The following is an 18,141-nucleotide window of genomic DNA, read 5'->3' on the forward strand; positions in this document are numbered from 1 at the left end:
TCAATTCGACACTTTCCTGTGAGGCCCTGTGGCCTCTGGTTCAGGGCTTCTGTGGCCTCCAGTCTGCAGAAAGGCCCAGCTTCCCCTCGGAGACGACTCCTCCACCCAGGATGGAAAGAGGGAGGGCTATCTGGCAAAGGAGGCTTGAAAGGAAACAGAGCTACCCATCTGCAGAAACCCCTGAGTCAGACGTGGCGGGGAGGGAAACAGAGGGCCCAGAAGAAGCCCAAATTTGGCCCTCAGTCCCCCACCTTGGGGAGAAGCCTGCTGGAAGGTGACAGCCAGGCCTGCAGGAGGTGAGGGTGACTGCCGGGCAGGCACCAGGCAAGCTTTGCCCTTGGCTCTCTCGTAACCTGACACTCCTAAGAGGGTATAGCCGGTGCCAACCACCCATGCCCGTGCCAGGAGTCCATCGTGTGCTCCAGACTCACGCTTGGCCGGTTGGCTGCAGCGCCACGTGGCCACGAGCGGGGAGTTCTGGCTGGGACTCAGATGCCCACTGTGGTTTGCCCTCGGGCATACGGAGGCAAGGCCCTGTGAGAGAACTCAGCTGAGAAGAGGGAGCTGGCATGAGAAGGCCCATGATGAGGTGGTCCTGCCTCCACTGGGTCATTATTCATTGACTGATGCTTTCATTGCTGTTATTACACTCCATTCGGCGTTTACTCACGTTGGCATCCGGACCCCAGGCGTCAGGAACATTCCGGACAATCTGTTGTTGAGAGCACTACGCCACACGTCTGGAGGGCCACCTTCTGACCACTGACGTAAACGGCATTGCTTTTCACCTTGCTCCGAGTCATTCATTTGGACCCTTCTCCAAGACCAAAATGCTCCTTCGCTGAGTTAGGGATCTTTCTCTTCGTGCGTTTATTTTGTATTTCTCTCGGCAAATATTGAGCGAGTGTCTACTGTGTGTCAGCCGTTGTGCCGCTGTTGGGAACACACTGAAACAAGACCTGTCCTTGGTGAGCTCACGTCACAGCCGACATCGGAGGAAGTTATTATGGGCACCCAAATATGACTACTGAGCACTTTCAGTTTCTTGAAAAAAAAGATCTTAAAGTCCTTAGATGAGAACTTCCCCCCGCAAATAAGACTGTGATTTTTTTCAATACATTTTTATGTATTGATTTTATTTTAAAATATGCGATACAGGGGTGCCTGGGTGGCTCAGTCAGTTAAGCATTTGACTTTGGCTCAGGTGGCGATCTCGAGGTTCATGGGTTCCAGCCCTGCATCAGGCTCACTGCTGTCAGTGTAGAGCCTGCTTTGGATCACTCTATCCCTCTCTATCTCTCTCTGCCCTTCCCTTGCTCGTGCTAAAAAATAAATAAACTCTCTCTAAAAAATAAATAAACATTTTTTAATTTAAAATATGTAATACATTCATATGTTTCTACTATAAAAATGACATAAAAAATCTCAATGAGAAGTCTTCCTTCTAATTTTCCCCTAACAGTTCCTATTTCTCATGCAAAAATTTGCATATCCTTCCAGTATTTCTTTATGTAAATATACTTTCTTAGTCTTTCTCTTTATTATTCAATAGGTAGTTTACTACTGTATAATCATAGTTTTTCTGGATAATATGTTCTGAGGATTGCACTATATCCATGCACAGAGGGCTCTCCATCTTTTTCTTATAGCTGCAAAGTGTTCCTTATTCTATTTTTTAAGTTCATTTAATTTTTTTTGAAAAAGAGAGAAAGAGCGAATGTGTGGGCAGGGAAGGGGCAGAGACAGAGGGAGAGAGAGAATTCCAAGCAGGTTCCACACCAACAGCACGGAACCTGAGGCGGGGCTTGATCTCAAGAACCATGAGATCATGACCTGAGCTAAAATCAAGAGTTGGATGCTCAACTGACTGAGCCACCCAGGTGCCCCAAATGTTTCTTGTTCTAAACCTCTTCTCTATTACTGGCACTGGGTGGTCAGTCTCCAATCTTTTGCTGTCAGTCAGTGACAGATGTGTCCCTTCAGACGTACACCGGTACCAGGGTCCGTGCATTTGTAATTTAGAGAAATATTGCAAATGTCTTCCATAGAGGTTGTGCCATTTTCATTCCTGCCGGCAATTTGGAAAAAGGCCTGTTTTCCCACCAGGCTGAGATTTGTAAATAAAAAAGAAGGAGTCAATATCAGAACACTAAAGCAGCGAGGCAAGGAGAAGGCCAAGTCCAGAGCAGGAGCCCAGAGCACTAAACTTGGCCAACAATGGTGCACATATAGCTGAGGGCAGGGTGGCCCAGGCCGTGTGGTGCCTTATTTGTGTTGGAGGAACAACCCCTACAGCCAACACAAAGGGCACTCTTCTCTAGGAGAACAAGGGACTCCAGGAAGAGATTCCACGAGGAGAGCCTGAGGGGAGTGAGTTTAGTTGGCATGTGTGCATGAGGAGGGGGGTTTACATGAGTGAGGACCATAAGACCCAGCAGAAAGAGAATAAATGTAAACTACAGCATGCTGGGTTTTCATGAGACCTAGGGAACAACTTGTAATTTTGAAGGCATCTCATGCAGTTTTAGTGAGTGTAAGGAACTGTGGGAACCTCTCAGTGGGAACCTCAGCATTATCCAATCATTTGTGCAGCAAAAGCCCAACACCAACTGCGTGCCGGGCGCTGTTATAGGTGCTGAGTGTACAAGCGTGAACAAGACAAAATCCCTGAACTATGGAGGTCTAGAGGAGGAGAAAGCCAGTAAACAAGTAAGAAAAACAAATAAGTAAACACTTCAGATAGTAAGGAGAAAGGGTAGAAATGGAGAAGGGTGGGTGCTGTTGAAAAAAGGGAAGTGACATGTGGGCAGGCAACTGGATCATGAGCAGGCTGTTCACGGATCTGAGAAGATATTTTGGGGCAAAGGCAAGGCAGGGGTCAAGGTTCCTGAGGGTGAAGGAGTGGGGCCTGTTCACAGCACAATTAGTGATGATGGAAGAGGTGGGCCAGAAGAGGCAGACAGCAAACTGGGGAGCCTCAGGTGGGCCCCAGACCACAGCAACGAGTTTGGGTCTTAACCTAAGAATAACCAGAAAAAGAAACTGGTCACAAAGGTACATGTTGCATGATTCTATTTATGTGAAATGTCCAAAATAGGCAAATTTGTAGAGATAGAAAGTAGATTAGGGGTGCCTGAGTGGCTCAGTCGGTTAAGCGTCTGACTTCATCTCAGGTCATGATCTCACGGTTCATGAGTTCAAGCCCCATGTCAGGCTCTGGGCTGACAGCTCAGAGCCTGGAACCTGCTTCAGATTCTATGTCTCCCTTTCTCTCTGCCCTTCTTCTGCTTGCACTCTGTCTCTCTCTCAAAAATAAATAAACATTTAAAAAACCATTTTTTTAAGAAAGAAAGAAATTAGATTAGTCTCTAAAGTGGATTAGCCCAGGGCCAGAAGGGTCAAGAGGAAATGAACAGTGACTACTAATGGACACAGGGTTTTGAGGGGAGGGGAGTGATGAAAATGTTCTAAAATTGATTATGGTAACGGTCACATAATCCTGTGAATATACTTAAAAAACCACTGAATTGTATACTTCAAATGGGTGAATTATATGGTATGTGAATTTATCTCAATAAAGCTGTTATTTAAAAATGATAATGGAAGGGGTGCTTTAATCAGAGGAGTAACATTATCGCTCTGTCTGCTGTGGGAGAATAAACCGTAAAGGAGCAAGAACAGAGGCGGGAGACAGTTGGGAGGCCAGCCAAAGGGGATGGTGACTTGGCCTGGGCTGGTGGCTTTGTGAGCGAAGTTAATGAGGAGGTCAGACGGGGGTATATTTTAAAGCTACGGTTTGATAAGAAATTGGACATGAGAAGTGAGGGAGGGAGATGAAACCAGGTCATTTAAACTTCAGTGGAGGGGCGCCTGAGTCTGTTAAGCACCCGGCTCTTGATTTCAGCTCAGGTCCTGATTACATGGTTTGTCAGTTTGAGCCCCTTGTCCGGCTCTGCCCTGATAGTGCAGAGCCTGCTTGCAAATCCCTCTCTACTCCCCCTCTCTCTGCCCCTCCCCCATTTGTGTTCTCTCTCTCTCTCAAAAATAAAAACGAACAAACAAATAAACAAACTTCAGTGGAGAAGACTGGAAGAAAAGTTGGATTGGGAGAATCAGAGCCCTCTTTGGACGAGACAGACCTCTGAGATGTCTTCCAGGCAGGGGCAGTGTGAGGGTCAGAGTCTCCCCCATAGAGATGGCCAAATGTTAAGGGCCAGGAACCCGATGAGAAGGGCTCGTCATTGTTCCTCTGTGTACTGGGCATGTCTTGGGTACAACTTCAGATCCCCTGCTGTGTCACTTCTGTTTCCACTCACTGCTACACTCACCAGTTTTGCACAGGCCTTGACTAGTGTCGTGCAAATGCAGCTTTACAGTGTCCCTGCACATGCTTCTTGCCTACTGACTCCATAGTGTGAGGGATGTCCATGGAACCCACTTGGCATTGACACCTAAGCCACCCAGAAGTACAGAGGAGTTAATGTCCATGGAGCAACTTGGCAGGAGCCTATGGGTAAGTAACCCTCCTTCTGCCCACAGGTTCTGAAACATTTCGTAAAGCTTCTCAGAAGGCCCCACGGGATTAAGCAACAGTCACCCAATAGAGAAGGCCACCTTGTCCCCGTACCTTTGATCAGCAGCCTTCTATCCATGTTTCACTCTTCCTCTCCCTCACTTCCATTCCCTGGGTCTGTCCCCCAAAATAAACTACTCATACTTAAGTCTTTGTCTCAGACTCTGCTTTTAGGAGAGCCTATGTAAGTTTCCATCTTACTGAGGCACAGAGGATAATTGAACAACTTTGTCACATAGCACATCATCGTGGGGCAGGGATTCACACCCAGGCAAGAACTCCAGAACTGGAGCTGCTGTGTCATTCTCTACCCTGTTCCCCATGGCTTCTTAAAGATTCCAACATCTTGATGGTATTTGAAGACGTAAACTTCGGGCGCCTGGGTAGCTTTGTCAGTTAAGCGTCTGCCTTCAGCTCAGGTCATGATCTCATGGTTCATAAGTTTGAGCCTGCATTGGGTTCACTGCTGTCAGATCCTCTGTCCCTGTTTCTCTCTGCCCCTCCCCCACTCACACTCTCACTATCAAAAAACCCAAAAACCAAAAAACTTAAAGACATAGACTCAGATGGCATCTAACGAAGGAGAGATGGTAAATAGGGAAGAAGTTCCCGCACCATGCTAACACTGAGATATCAAGAAGAGGAGGAACCAGTGAAGGAGCTTGAGAAAGAGGTGCTATCGAGGTAGGAGGAAGCCAGAACTCTGTGGAACACTGGACACCAAGGTTTAAAGGAGGAGCGATTTCTATAGGGTGCAGATGTTGCTGAGGGGCTGAATAACACGATCCGACCCTCGGATGTGCCGACAAGAAGGCCATCGGTGACTTGGCCAAGGACAGTTTCAGTGGAATGACAGAGACGAAAGCTTAGCTGGGGTGGGCTAAGCGGGCATGGGGGTGAGGATGTGCAGAGGAAGGAAATGGGGCAGTAGCAAAAGAGGGTCAGAGGAGAATTTGTTTTTTTAGGTGTAAGAGATGACAGCATGCTGGTACACTGAGGGGAAAGATCTGATAGAGAAGGGTGGCTGGGGAGCACAGGCAGGAGGAGGGTAATTTGGGGCAAAGTCCTGGAGGAATGAAGGGATTAGAATCTGGTGCACGGTAGAGGGGCTGGCCCGAAATCGGAGAGGAGGCTGCCCTTTGTGAGAAAGGAAGGCAGGTGCGGCGACGGTGACAAGACAGGTACTTTTCATACGCTCGCATCTATTTCCTCAGTGAAGTAAGAAGGGAGGTGGTTAGTAACAGTGGGGAACAAAGAGGAGGCGTTGGGGGTTGGAGAAGAGAGAAGAAGATGTGAAACACTCATCTGGAAAGTGGGGCAGTGAATTTAGTAGAGAAACGCAATAGGATCGCTGGGCAAGCTGAGTGCCCACTTGAGGTTTGTGGTCAGAAATGTAAAGTGCGGCTAGTCAGCTCCGCTGAGAATTTTCCCCAGCGATGTTCAGCTCCTGGGTGCAGGTGCAGAGTAGGTAGGGCTTTGGGGTTAAGCAAGGTCGAGGTGTGTCAGCAGAGTCCAACTGAAGCGAAAGGGTCAAAGAGGGAAGGGCTTGTGCAAAGGGGTGATTATTGTCACAGGCCACAGAATCAAGCTGGAGAGGGAGGTTCATGAGGAGATAAAGGGACTGAGGGACAGTGAAAGAGGGTGAGTTCAGGGGAATGGAGGTTCCAAAGGGGACAAAGAATAGAGTAGAGGCAATTGAGGAAATGAACTAAAACACACGAGGGGGTAGTCAGAGTGGAATTCGGTGGTGCCCAGTTCTAGGCTACGGCCATAGAAGTGGAATCTGGTGGAGAGAGGCGGTCACAGTCCACACAGGAGTGGTGGGTGGCTGGGTGAGACATCTGTGTAGATGACCTTCCTGTCCACCATCTCTAAGATGGCTCCTTGATCTCCTGCCACTACTCCTTCACCTGCAGAGTCTCCTTTTGCAGAGTCTCTATCTCACATTATATTATGCACTACTTGTCTATTTGTTAATTATCCTTGCTTCTGTGGGAATGGAGACACCTTGAGGGCTGGAACACTTTCTGTCTGGTTTACTCCTGTATCTTCAACTCTAAGAACAGTACCTGCTGTACGACATGTGCTCAACAATATTTGTTGAATGAAGGAATGAATGTTAGTATCTTGAAAAATAGTGAAGGAGTGGTGGTGGAGAGAAAGATCATAAGGCAGGCCCTAGAATATTCTGGGAATGAGTGGGAATGGCCTAGATCATGATAATGGGTACAACTGGAAGGGATGGTGGCTGGTTTGGTCTAATGGCATGGCCTTCAAAAAAGATGGAGTTCTATCTATCTATCATCTATCTATCTGTTTATATTAGAAAGAATGTGCAAGTTAGGGAGAGAGACAGAGGGAGAGAAATAGAGAGAGAGAGAGAGAGAATCCGAAGCAGATTCCACACTTAGCATAGAGCCCAACAAGGGGCTTGATTCCACAACCCTGGGATCATGCTTTGAGCCAAATCAAGAGTTAGACGCTCAACCAACTGAGCCACCCATGTGCCCTAAAGATGGAGTTTTAAAAGCAGGAAGAAGAAGGAGAAACATCCTAGAAATAGCCATCAGGAGCAAGGAGGACAACTCCCCACCTCCAGGCACACTGGTAAGAGGGATGTGGGAGAAGAAATAGACACCAAAGGAAGTGGCTACAAGAAAATTTTGTTCTGCAGATCATGTAGGTTTCTATTAGAGCAAGAAGGTGAAAAAATTTTTCAGAGAGAAGGTTAAGTATATGGGGAGATTTTTTTAAATGTTTATTTAAAAATTTTGTTTAACATTCATTTATTTTTGAGAAACAGAGCATGAGCAGGAGAGGGGCAGACACAGAATCTGAAGCAGGTTTCAGGCTCTAAGCTCTCAGCACAGAGCCCAATGCGGGGCTTGAACCCACGAACACTGAGATTATAATCAGAGCCGAAGTGGTACACTTAACCCACTGAGCCACCCAGTCACCCCTATGGGGAGATTTTGCTGATAGAAAGCTCTGGGTCCTAGGAAGCAGTTATGGTGGGGGATAGGATCAGATCAGGAGATTACAGAGTTATATGGGAGTGAAAGTCTGGAGGATGAGAGTCACCAAGATTTTCAGGCCTCTGGTGGTGACCAGGAACAAAAGAACTGCAAGGCATGATGGGATTACCCTGATGGTCTTTTAAGGAAAGGTGGGGCTAACAGGTCTCACCTTAGTCTCCTCCTCCAGGCTGGGCCCTTGGGTGGTAGCGAGGCAACCATGTTGGGTTAGGGGAAGAGAAGTCTTTACAGACACCAACCATTCAGAATGGGAGGCGAGCAGGCACTGGGTGCTGGAAGGAAAGCTAAGTAGGCACTCAAGAGTCTAAATTATTATAAATTTGGGCAAAATGGACATCATTTTCCTTATCTATGAGATGGAAAGGGGATACGGTCTGTCCCACCGGTGAAAATCTTGGTCTTTCTCTCCTCTCTCTGACCTCTTGTCTCAGCCTCCCCATCACTCAGCCAAGGCTTAATTCTTCCTGGGCCCCTCACTTTATATTAACCACACTCCTGCTGTCAGAATAGCTGAGACGTAGAGCCAAGGCCTGCCCTCCTCCTCCTCCTCCCTGGCTCCAAAATGCCCCTTGCACTGTCCATGCCACTCTAATCCCAAGCAACCAAGGGGGTTAGGCATGCCCTCCCTTGGGCATTGAAGTGAACCTCAGGCATGAGTAAGGAGAGGAAATTTCCCACAGGCAGTGGAGAAGACTCTAGCAGGGACAAGTGACAAAGCCACAGACTGACATGGAGAGCCTCCCCAGGCCCTCTAAAAGGGAATGAAGCCAGCAGCCGTGGCTCAGGGATGAGCTGTTCACCATCTAGCAGCTCTGTGAGCCTGAGGCCCGGCCCAGGGAATCAGCCAGCACAAGGTCTCTTCCAGGGGCTTGATTTGAAGCCTGGACTAGGATGTGGGGGAGTCAGAGTCTCACCTAGCTTTCACGAACAGCAAGTATGTGTGTGATCCTCCCTGATCCACTGGAAGGAGTAGTAATAAGTACCTTGCTTGCCTCATTTGTTGCAAACGTGAGTTGATAAATGCCAACATTCACTGAGCCCTCACCATGTGTCAGACATTAAGTAATCCTCACAACAACTCTCTAAATTAGATGCTATTATGGCCCCCTTTTAGAGAAAAGGCAACAGAGGCACAGAACATCTAGGAAACTTGGCTAAAGTCCCACAGCCAGTAAGTGACAGAGACAGAATCTTAACTTCTAAACCGTACACTAGAGATTTATTATCTTTTAAGGGCCCTTCATAACCTGTGAAGTTGGAACTATTGTCCATGTTGCAAATGTGGGAAAATTTGGCTCAAAGAGGTTGAGTTATTTGCCTAGAGTCACTGGGCTGACTGGCAGCAGAATCAGGAATTGAACCCAGGCCCAACTTCAAAGCTAATTCTCTTCTTACTGGGTCATATCACCTCAGCGTCATCACCAGGACCAGCTTTCAGGCTGCCCTGCACTAGGCCCCAGCTGTGAAAACAGAAGAAATTGTAGTCTAACTCCAGGCAGGTTCTGCAGGTTTGGGGAGGCAGCTAGCCAGATGCTTGCAGGAAGTGTTTTGCTGAGATACATCTCCATCACTCCAGAACTCAGGCAGCAGTATCTACTCCTCCTGAAAGTCTCCCAGAAGAGGCGGCTTTGCTAGGCGCCTGGCTGACTCAGTCGGTTGGGTGCCTGACTTCAGCTTAGATCATGATCTTGCAGTTCATGAGTTTGTGCTCCGCATCGGGCTCTGTGCTGACAGCTTAGAGCCTGGAGCCTGCTTCGGATTCTGTGTCTCCCTGTCTCTGCCCCTCCCCTGATCACACTCTCTCTCTCTCTCATAAGTAAATAAACATTAAAAAATTTTAAAGAAGAAGAAGAGGAAGAGGAAGAAGAAGAGGAAGAAGAAGTAGTGGTGGATTTTTGGATGCCTGGAAGAGTGAGACCTGCCCATGTCCCTGTCTCCTGTGAGAATTAGGCTGCGTAAGTGGCTATTTACATTCCAGCCTCTTCAGAAAATCTCTGGAGACTTCTAGTGAGGCTTAGCCTCACCATCTATCAGGTTGGATAGCTAAGGCATGGAAGGGTAGACTCCTTCAATGAATCTGGTGTCTTTTATGTGTGATGTGAGGCAGGAGGTAAGGACAAAGATGTGTCAGGCACAGTTATGACAAGTCGCAGGTTAGAAGAGGAGATGTACAGGAGCCAGAGCCTTCTGTAGCCTGATGGACGTGTGCTGCTGATGGTGAGGCTACCGTGGGCAGCCATTTGGTTCGGGGACTTAAAACCACCATGCTGGAAGTCTAGGGGCTCCATCTGCAGCTTATGGCTCTACTACCACACTCTGCCCCCATGTGCCTACCTGTGACACAAATATAGCATGTGCTCAATAAATGCTAATTAACCCCCATAAAGGGTCCAAGAAAGGCTTTTGGGAGCATGGAGGTGGTGTTTTACCTGGGCCTTAAAGGGAATTTAATTGGTGTGGAGATGGGGGAGCGGCTGAGAAAACAGCATGAACAAGGATGCCTGGTATATTGGTGGGATTGGAGATTAGAACATAGCCTGGAGTTCCCAAGTCTTTTACCTCTGGCGACCTGGTAACCACATGGTAATTTTACACTTCCTAGTCTTGAGACTTTGACTCTCTCAGGCCCAGGACCACATTCTGCTCTACAGGTCTTATTCCTGGCACCAGCCCAGAAGGAACACCTTTAAAAATGTCCACGAAGGCACTGGAGAGACTGACATCTACCTGATCATCTGGCCCATCCCATCCATTATAGTGACCATATTCAATGCTTTAGAGCTGTCTGCAGTGCTGGAAATGTCCTCTACGCTGGCCAATATTGTAGCACTAGCTGGCTACGGTGATCAAGAACTTGAAATTTGAAGGGCGCCTGGGTGGCTCATTCGGTTAAGCGTCCGACTTTGGCTCAGGTCATGATCTTGCGGTTTGTGGGTTTGAGCCCTGCTGATAGGGGGGCTGACAGCTAGCTCAGAGCCTGGAGCCTGCTTCAGATTCTGTGTCTCCGTCTCTCTCTGACCCTCCCCTGCTCATGCTGTCTCTCTCTCTCTCTCTTTCTCTCAGAAATTTAAAAAAAAAACAACACCTTGAAATTTGACTAGTGAGACTGGGGTTTGAATTTTATCTTTTATTTGATTTTAATTAATGTAAAGAGCCATGTGTGGCTGGTAGTTACTGTTTGGGGCAGTGTGGGTTCACATATTCCTGACGGGCCATGGACTGTCAGCTCCATAAGGGATTAACTGTGCCTGATTTTGCTTATAGGCTTCTCCCCAGCACCTACACAGGGCCTAGAACATAATCGGCAGGCACTCCATTAATTAAAAGTTGCCAGATACACAAGTAAGAGAATTCCATTTCCCTCACTACTTTATAATCTCTTTAAGAGTGGAGACTGTCTTTTGTGTGTATGGAAAAAAAACCACATAACATAAAAATTTCCATCTTTACCATTCTTCAGTGTATAGTTCAGTAGTATCCACTATGTTTGAGCTATTGCGCAACAAGAGATTGTGTCATTTTGTATTCTCAGAGCCCAGCACAGTGCCTGGCACATAATACTGGTAATACTGGCTGGAGGATGTGGAGCTTCATGTTTTGGAGAGAGCCAGAGCGAAGGTTCCAGTGCTGTCTCTCCCCAACATCTCCTGGGGTTTGAGAGCACCCCTGAGTGAAACTCTTAAGCACGGGGCTACAAAGAAGGTTCCTGAGACAATCCATGGGGAGTATGGGATAAAATAAACTTCATGTTTTGCAAAATTTCAAATAAAGCTTAATGCACACAATGTATGGCTTGACAGTAGTACATGTATATGATTTATAAATATACAAATATATGGGGGTGATGCCTCTCAATATTTTGCTGGTTGGTTAGAAACTGCCTCTCTAGGATCCTGAGACAGACGAATATTTCTAACTCAGATGAACAGGGTCTCTCCCAGCCTCCAGCTGCTTTCCTCCCTTTAGTTCAGGGGACTTTCAATAAATGGTAATGATAAATAGCAGGTCACAGGAATGAGCCCGAGGAAGGTCGGACTAAAGGGCAATTAGTTCTGCTAAGGGCAGTCTGAGGGCCGTGAAGAATTGGAGCAGGGCAGAGGCATCTGTGTATTTAAATCACATTGGGTTTTGAGCTCACTCCTAGCAGAGGAATCAAAATGTAAGCTCTGGTCCTCAAGCAAACTTTCAGTCTTAGTCATGAAGTTGGGGTATTGTACCCCAGGAGTTGTGAATCAAGATAGTTTGAAGAGATCCTCCATTTTCTATGCTTTTTCCTAAAAGTGATCTTCCTAAAAAGGCACCTAACACCAGACATCCCCTTTCACACCCTGAGGAAACAGAGCTTTACGAGAGGAAGCTGCATCTCTCACTCATATGACCCCCCCCCCATGGGGGGTGCAGCATCGTGGAGCAGGTAGAAGGATTTGAAGGACTCTAAGGATGAGGTAACAAGTCTTTCTGCAAGTCAAGTGGCTTCCAATTCTTTGCTTTCAACAAAATGGAAGGAAATGCTAACCAAATTGTCAGCGTATCATTAAAAACGATGTGATTGTAATATGAGGTGTATAATTTGGAAGTTCAAAGAATTGAATGACATCCTGTAACAAAACTCTATTGTGTATTTGTTTATGTGAACAATGTTTCATAGTGTTTAAATCTATCATTGGAGTGAAATAGATGCTGAACCTTCAGTCTAGCAGTAAGGAATTGCACACATGTACACTCATATAACTGGGAAGAAAACCTACCTCTATCATTTCATTAAGAGATGTATTTCCAATAAAAGTGTAATTTCTATGTTTGGGCCGCCTGGGTGGCTCAGTCGGTTGAGTATCGGACTCTCGATTTCAGCTCAGGTCATGATCCCAGAGTCATGGGATGGAGCTCCGCTCAGCGTGGAACCTGCTTAAAATTCTCTGTCCCTCTCCCCACTCATGCACACTCTCGCTCTCCCTCTCTAAAACAATAATAATAATAATAATAATTAAATAAAATGAAATATAAAATAAAAATATCAGTATTCATTTGTTTTTGAAGTTTCATAATGACTGTCATATGGGGTATATAGTCAAATAAAGGCACATAGAAGGTGAAAAGAAAACAATGTTTATAAAATGCTAGAAATCATATCCTTGGGAACTATTTAAACTTGTGATGAAAAAGTTCAAGTGACAACTTTAAAAAAATGCCAGAGGGTATGTAATGTCAAAAATTCTTTGAGAGGGTTGGAAGGCCATGGTCTGGGACTTAAGGATCCATCCAGTTGTCTGTAGCATCTGTCCTGCTCTGCCTTTACAGGGAATCTTTGATGTGGTTTGGGAAAAAAAAGAAGAAAAACACAACAAAAAACCACCGGCCCCAGTGTGCCCTGCCCTGGGGCGCTGGATGCCGCCGTCCTGTCCACCAGGCCCACTGGGCTCCGTTGGCTGGCCCCTCCCCATCAGAAGCCTCCAGCCCAGCTCTCCCCTGGCCTCCCCTCCTTCCAACCCCAGCCGTCCAGCCCTCGGAGTAAATAAACCACGTAAATAAACCACCACCGGGCAGGGACCCAGACAATGGGCCTTGGCGAGGAGTTAATGGGCTGGGCCTCTCGCGTTAGCCGAGTGTGACCGGAGCTGGCAGGGGGCCTGGCCTGGCGCCAGCATCGATTACGACTAGACGGAGCCAGGGCAGACTTGGCACGGGCGGGCCCCACAGCTGGCAGATTCAGTCACCCTGGCCATGAGGGCATGAGGCCTGCCCCTGAGGCCGCTGCCACCCGCTGGCCCTGTTCCTGCTGGCGGCCGGCCCTGCTAACGGGGAAGGGCCGCCTGTTGGGCCCCCAGACCCTCGGCCCTGACCTTTGGTCCTCCCCAGGGGACTGTCCCTGATAGGGCCTCTTCCTGTCCCGGTTGCTATGTGGCCTCACAGACTAGGGGGGAGGGGAGAGGGTGGCAGTGGGGGTGGGGACAGAGTGGCAAGGAATGAGGGAGGTAGCTGAGCTCGGTTGGTGTCTGTCAGCAGGAAGAGCAGGTGAAGCAGGCCTCATTTCTGGCCTTCAGATGGAGCCCCAGTGGGCCTTTCTTTTCCTGTTCCTCAGGAGCTCCTCAGGGCCACTGGCTCCGCTCCACCTCAGCAACCTCGCCCTGAGGGGGGAGTGGAGAGGAGCGTCAGGGGGGGCCAACCTGAGGGCTCTCAAGTCCCTCAGCAATGAAGTTGTTCGTGTTGCAGTTCGAAGCACAGCTTGGCTGGGTAGAAGGAAATTCTTTGCCTTTAAAAGTTTACTTCTAGCTCCCAGAATCTCCTTGGACACTCTCCCCCGGGGCAATGAAGTATATAGTATCAGCGCATGTGTCTTCTCAAGTTGGCCCCTCATCCTATTCTGAGAAGATCCATGGTCTCAGAGTCTTGCTGAGCCAAGTTTTTGCTGATTTGACCTGACATCAGGGGAGACAGCTCATTCTACCGGGCAGAGTCTCCAAATATTAGGGGATGGTCAGTACATGGCTCCTCGAGGAAGTGCCCGTGAGAGGAGAAAACACATGGCCACATGCCCAGAGTGACAGCCCCTGCTCCCCGAGGCCATGGCTGGAGAGCTGCGGATGGAGGGGAGCATCCCAGATGAGGAGGCAGTTACAACCCCGCCCCTGCCTCCTAACCCAGAGAGAGAAGTTGACATAGACCCCTGAGAGCCAAAGACAAGCAGCGCTCATCCCACGGACTCGAGTCCTATTTACCCAGCTCCCTCCTCAAGCTCCAGGCCCAGATCTTCCCCTGTTCTCAGAAGGGGTTTGCTGGGGGAATGACTGACCGCCTGAGGGTGGGGAGAATACGTGGCCCACCAAGTGACACCAGCTCCAACCACCCTGGGGCGTCGTGGCCTCCAAGCGGGATGAGAGACGACGCAGTGACGCAGTGACATGTCACAAACAAAACTGGTCTGGACGAGGCATGAGGAATGTCCAGATGTTTTGGACAAAAGGAGAAATGGGGGACAGGAATGGCTTTTCTTATAGAGAAATATGGCCATTCGATGGAGAAATAGAAATAGGTACAATTCTCTTTTCCTCCACTGCACGTACTTTTTAAGTGTCCTTTGAGGACCTACAAAAATCACTTAGGTCGTTTAGGAACATAAAATGTGCTATGCATAACTTGGCTCGTAAAATTGTCACCTTTGTTATATGGTTTTAGAGATGTGAAGGCCTGTTAAACAGTTAAAAACGTGTTGTTAATGGAGAGTCTTTATTTTCCCTCATATTTTTTAAAACCAAAAGACTCCTCCGGGAGGTTCCCCCCCCACCCCACTACTGGCCTTCACTTCTGCAGCCTGGACTCATCCTTTTGACGTCCATTTACATAGGAGTTCACGGCCCTTCCACACTGGATACCTCACACCCTGGGGTGGCTTCGTGGGCATGCGACTGGAGCCAGCTGCATATGGCCTTGCGCTCAATTTAATATCTGCTGCTGCCGTCTTTAAATTTGTCATAACTTTGAGTCCTGGGTGGCTCAGTCAGTTGAGCATCTGACTTCAGCTCAGGTCATGATCTTACGATTTGTGAGTTTAAGCCCCACATTGGGCTCTCTGCTGTTAGCGCAGAGCCTGCTTCAGATCCTCTGTCCCCCTCTCTCTGTCCCTCCCCATCTTGTACTTTCTCAAAAATAAGTAAAATATTTTAAAATAATAAATTTCTCATTTTTTAATGTTTATTTTTTGAGAGGGAGAGAGAAACAGAGTGCAAGCCGGGGAGGGACAGAGAAAAGGAGACACAGAATCCGAAGCAGGCTGCAGACTCTGAGCTGTCAGCACAGAGCCCAGAGCGGGCTTGAACTCACAAACCGTGAGATCATGACCTGAGCCAAAGTTGGATGCATAACCAACTGAGCCACATAGGTGCCCAATTTGTCATAATTTTTCAACAAGCATCCCTCCTGCATTTTCATTTTGCACTGTGTCCCAAAAATGACTTAGAGGGTTCTGCTCACACCTCGCCAATCCCCCTCCCTTGAGGGAAATGCTGACCTTCCCAGTCCCGGTCCCTCTGGGCCATTACTGGGACGCACTGTCACAGTCCCTCCAGGACCCAGGATGGCCCTGTCCTTGCTTAACTCCCTTTCCTCTCTGCAGGCCCCTGCGTTCCTCGCCTGGTCCTTGCCTGATCTTCTCCCATTCCCAGGGAAGCTGATCAGCATCGACTTCTTACATCCTCCACTGCTCTGGCTCTGGTGACTATCAGGAACACTACACCACCACCACGGAGCCTGTTTCTGTGTGGGGTCTGTCTGAGCAGGTGGGTTTGTGCCTAACTGAAGCTGGTGTCCCCTCCAGAAGCTGTAGCTCACACAGAGTGTGAAACCTTCAAAGCAGCCATGCCTTCCTGGTCACTCCCTTGCATCCTGATCCAGTCTGATGGTGTTTTTGCAATTTTCCTGTCAGCTTGGTGGGAGAAGTTCAAAGAGACTCCGTCTTCCTTTCTGGCTTCCCTTCCAGACAGAGAAGCTTCCTCTCGGCTGCTCCCCTGCCCCCCCTCTCTCGAGGAAATTAATGTCTTTCCTCCTCCCTGCCCCCCACCTCCAAGAAAAGTCTGTTCCTGAGGGTTATCCTAGGAGCAGGTGTGGGGAGCATCTGAAGTACAAGGCAGGTCAGAAGTCAGCCAACCCTGGCTGTGGGATCTCTTTGCCAATGCTCCCGGTGAGGTTAGACTCTCAGAGGTTTTTCGGAGGGAGAAGCTCGGAAAGAGAGGGGCTAGAAAAACATTGGAAGAGGCTCTAGAAGAACATTAGGGAGACGCTCTGAAAGAGAGGGGCTAGAACAACATGAGCACCTGTCATTAGAGCACCTGTAGTCACCAGTTCTGAAAGAAGGTAATGGATTGTTCACAACTAGCTTCTGGGCACACATCCTGGGGCGGGTGACAAAGCAGAATTTGCTGCACCTGTTGCCTTCCCGTGGGTGAAGCTTAGTGGCTGAGGCTATTCCTTATTGGATCCCAGGGGTCTGGGAAGGAGCCTTTGAGCTGAGCATGTGTGGCAGTCACTTCTGGCCCAGATCGGGAGTTTTCCAGTCTTCCCAAGGCGTTAGGGCTGCTCAGCACTGTATTCAGTCATTCTAACTGCCCCAGAAACTGAGTGCAGTGCTCAGGAAAGTGTACAGACACAGCTCACAGCACTCCTCTGCCCCCGTTCTGCCTCCTTCCTCCCGAGTAAAACGAATCCACAGGACCTGGAGGGTAGAGGTACCATGCCAGACACAAGCACCCACTGCAGGAGAGACGGCCAGGCCCAAATGTAAGCCCAGAGCTCCAAGTTTTCCTTTGAAGGTCAGCACTGAAGCCAGCCAGAGACAAACTGTGCACCGTCCCTGAATCTGGGGACACGACTAAATAGGGAAAACTGTAAGCACTGTCAGGAGACAGTGTTCCAGAGCGAGCAGGAACACTCTGAAAATTGAAATCCCAAAAGATTAGAGGGGGATGGTTTCCAGGGAGGACCTTGGAGAAGGCTCAAATGGCAGAGGGATATATGTTGAGGCTCTGGAGAAAGGAGGAAGGCACCCTGGGGCAGGAGAGGGGCAGAGTTGCAAAGGAGGGCAGTCAGCAAAAATTACTCTTTGCACCCTAAAAGGGAAGAGGAGTAAGGGTGGAGATTTCCACAAAGAAAGATTGTCAAGATGCTGGGTAAAAGCGGAAGGGGAAAGATGTACACAGGGCAGGAAAATCACACCATCAGAATCAAAGTGATTAACTTTGAGCCTAGGGATAAGAGAAGGAAGGAATCAAGTAAGTGGTGAAATTTTAACCACCTTAGTTGATCATGTGACCCAACAGTGCCTGGGACTTTCCTTGCAGAATTGATGCAGACGGACTCAGAATACCATTTGTGGCCACAGAAGGTTAGCTGTGCACCAATTATGTACCCTTCCTTAGCGTGCAGGTGATGCTGGGAAGGGCCCATCCCCAGGCAGTGACTATATTACCCAGTTCCCCTTGCAGTAAGTGAGGACCACGTGACTAGTACTCACTAATGGAAAATGAATGGAGGTGGCAGGTATCATTTCCAAACAGACGTACAAGGCTGAGAAGCCACACTCTTCTTCCCCATCTGTAATGGCTTTGAAGGTACGTGCTGAAGTTTACCAAGTGACAAACTAGAAGGAATCTGGATGGATCCCTGAATCACCTTGGTGAAGGCCACCCACCAAAAATCCACATTAGATAGCTGTGTGAGTGAGAAAGAAACTTCTTTGTGTTAAACCTTGGAGATTTGGAGGCTTATCTAACATAGCAGTTAGCATTCCTTCCATCTTGGACCCAGAAATTGCACTTATAGAAATGTTTCCTGGGGCTCCTGGGGGACTCAGGTGGCTAAGCATTTGACTCTTGATCTCGTCTCAGGTCTTGATCTCAGGGTTGTGAGTTCGAACCCCACGTTGGTCTCCCCACTGGGCATGAGGCCTACTTAAAAAAAAGAAAAAAGAATGTTTCCTTAAAAAAAATCATCAGAGACGCAAAGATTTATAGAGCCAAAGAACAGTAACCCAAACCATAATTG

This window comes from Hyaena hyaena, unplaced genomic scaffold, assembly GCF_003009895.1.
Source record: "Hyaena hyaena isolate Hyena2069 unplaced genomic scaffold, ASM300989v1 scaffold_70, whole genome shotgun sequence".
Classification (NCBI taxonomy): Eukaryota; Metazoa; Chordata; class Mammalia; order Carnivora; family Hyaenidae; genus Hyaena; species Hyaena hyaena.